The sequence below is a fragment of the Anomalospiza imberbis genome, chromosome 1, assembly GCF_031753505.1.
Source record: "Anomalospiza imberbis isolate Cuckoo-Finch-1a 21T00152 chromosome 1, ASM3175350v1, whole genome shotgun sequence".
In the NCBI taxonomy this organism is placed as follows: Eukaryota; Metazoa; Chordata; class Aves; order Passeriformes; family Viduidae; genus Anomalospiza; species Anomalospiza imberbis.
The window spans coordinates 14483307-14485809 of record NC_089681.1 but is presented as its reverse complement, the minus strand read 5'-3'; the positions used below and the strand labels follow the sequence as shown (position 1 = coordinate 14485809).

The following is a 2503-nucleotide window of genomic DNA, read 5'->3' as shown; positions in this document are numbered from 1 at the left end:
CCATATTAAGATGGTAATATGCCTTAGGCTCAGTATTCCTATGTCAGGGAGATTCTGAAATTCACTAGAGAGATTTATGCTCAAGAGCTAAATAAACCTCTACCTTCCACATAAACTCAGGAGTTTATCGCCCTTTTGTGCCACAAGTCTTGTGCCATGCCCTTATCAGCAAGCAACATTTATCCCCCTCTGCACCTGCTTTGCAATCTCAGGATACAAATTGGTGATTAGAGATGAAAGAAATCCAAACTGGCAATTTAATGTCATGGTAAATATTTAAATTTAAAATCATGGTAGGCAGGGCTACTAAGTTCCTCTGGGTAGTAGCCTCTTCCTGCACAGTCAAAGCTCTTGCACGTTGATTGGTCATTGTCCACGTCTGCTTTGATCCAAATGCCTGAAAAATTACATGAGAAGGAAAAATAGGGGAGAAAAGACTGAAGAAAATGTTCGTAAGAGTTTGAGCTGTCCTTTTGTATTCCACTAACCATTGCTAGTGACTTTCCTCAGCTGGCCACCCACTGTCAATATGCCACCATATGTGTCCAGAGCTGTCATGACTCACGGAGTCCACCTGAAGAAGCAAGCCCAGGCTCAGCTCCTGGCGATACTTGATTTAAAGAGGAAGACAATAGTTTAATCTGACATACTGACTCTGGAGATTCCCATTTCCCTCCACCAAACATATCCCTATCCTTTCCCTCCAGCTCTCTTGAAGGTAACCTGAGCCAGTAACTGTCAGCTTGCTTTTGCACTTACTTTTTGGGTTGTCCTTGTCTGAACTACATACAAATGTAGAAAAATGTCAGTTTTGATACTGTTGAACACCTCTTAGTGTGAGACGGAAACCTGCTGAAGCAACTGGAGTCCAAACCGTCCCGTTACATATGGGGCTCCTCTGCTTCAGGCAGGTGAGTGATTGCTTTGGGCATGGTTCTGTCAGCTGGAACAAGCCACGTGTCCAGCAGCCAGGAGCTCACTGGGCTTGGTCTTCGCCTCCCATCCCCGTTGTGGGCATCTGGAGGAAGGCATCTCTCCAAGTGCCCCAGGGACAGGCCCAGCTGTGGCTCAGCCGGCGCCGGCAGCCGCAGAGCTGCGGGAGAGGCCGGCTGGCTCCCGGGCTGTGCCGCTGCCGCGCAGCAGCCATCCCTGCTGGCCAGGGAACCAGCAGGTCCCCAGCCACGACACGCCTGGGAGCGCAGCTGGAGAGCATGGCCTACCAGAATGGCTGCCAGCCATGTTGGACTTGTCTGGAGCGTGCTGCGTTCTCCTCTGGTTTGGAAGTCGTGTTGAATTAAGCCATCTCTCATGAAGCTCGTGTGTGTGCCAGAGCAGTGTACCTGCATATGCTCTTTGGAGCCGGCAGATCCCCCATATGGTGTTGAGAGTTATGGTGCGAGATAAATGGGAAGGAAAAGCTCCTCCTCTGATCTTTCCTAGCAAGCCCAAAAATAAAGGGAAACTGGTAACAAAACCCTAAACTCCCCTCTGGCAGTCCTGACAACAGAGAAAAGCATCTGTATTTAAACTCTAGAGGAGAGCAGAGAGAGGGAGGAGGTGGAGGAAGAGGAGGAGGAGGAGAAGAGCTGTGCTGAAACAGGCACAAAGGGTCCCAAAGCCCCCCAGCAGCTCCATCTGGGGCTGTGCTGTGCCTGCTCAGAGCTTGTACCCCCAACATAGCTATCCCAATGTGACAAGATTTCTACTTCTTGTCCCTGCGCAAACAGCTTGAGAGGAAGCATTGTATTCAGTCACCAGTAAAGCAAAGGGTTAATCCATCACTGCCACACAGTGTCACCAGCTTTCCGATGCTGCCTGATTTTAAAACAAGGCTTAACAGTTTTTCTGACCCAGACCATCAATTATTACCATACTTTTCTCCATGGCCTTCCTCAAATATTACTGCAGCACCCACAGATGATTTGTATATACTGCAACCACTATTTAACCACAGGTGAGCTCAGATCCTCTTCCCTCTCTGCAGCCAGTTCCCCCCCTTTCTAACTGGTATCACAACAGTCACCATTTTTCCCCTTTGACTTAGAGCCCCTGTCATTTTCCACCGAATAGAACTGTTTGCCTGGCCACAGGCTTCAATAATAGGATGCAGGAATCCTAACCTGCCCAAAATACCATCTCAAGCATACAATTTGTAAAGCCCCCATTTGCTTTGAAGCCTTCCATTTGCTGAGAAACTTTCACGGTCAATTAAAGCAAGGATTATCAAGACATCTACTTTCAAAGCCCAGAAAATTTACTGGGTTGGTGCTTTTTAAATAATACAGTTTTTAGAAGGATTGCAATTCTTGTACTACAGAAAAGGTTGACTCTTTTCTTCACAGATTTTCTCATAACAATAGGGAGCTTGGTTTTCTCTCCCATTGTTTCCTATTCAGACAATTGGAGGATATTTCTGAAACTCCTGTAGGCGTTGCACATCCTGGGAGGGCTGGCTATCTTATCTGAGAACACCCACTGCATGCGTGTTTTCTACAGTCACTGT

At 47.5% G+C, this 2503-nt stretch overlaps 1 long non-coding RNA gene across 1 annotated transcript; it reads right to left on the bottom strand.

Moving 5' to 3' along the window:
* Window positions 1–239: 239 nt before the first annotated feature.
* LOC137475620 (uncharacterized) lies at window positions 240–1071 on the bottom strand. Its single transcript, XR_010999994.1, has 2 exons — window positions 760–1071; window positions 240–397 (listed from the first exon to the last, which is right to left on the bottom strand). It is a non-coding gene; the product is annotated as an uncharacterized lncRNA (long non-coding RNA).
* Window positions 1072–2503: the final 1432 nt, after the last annotated feature.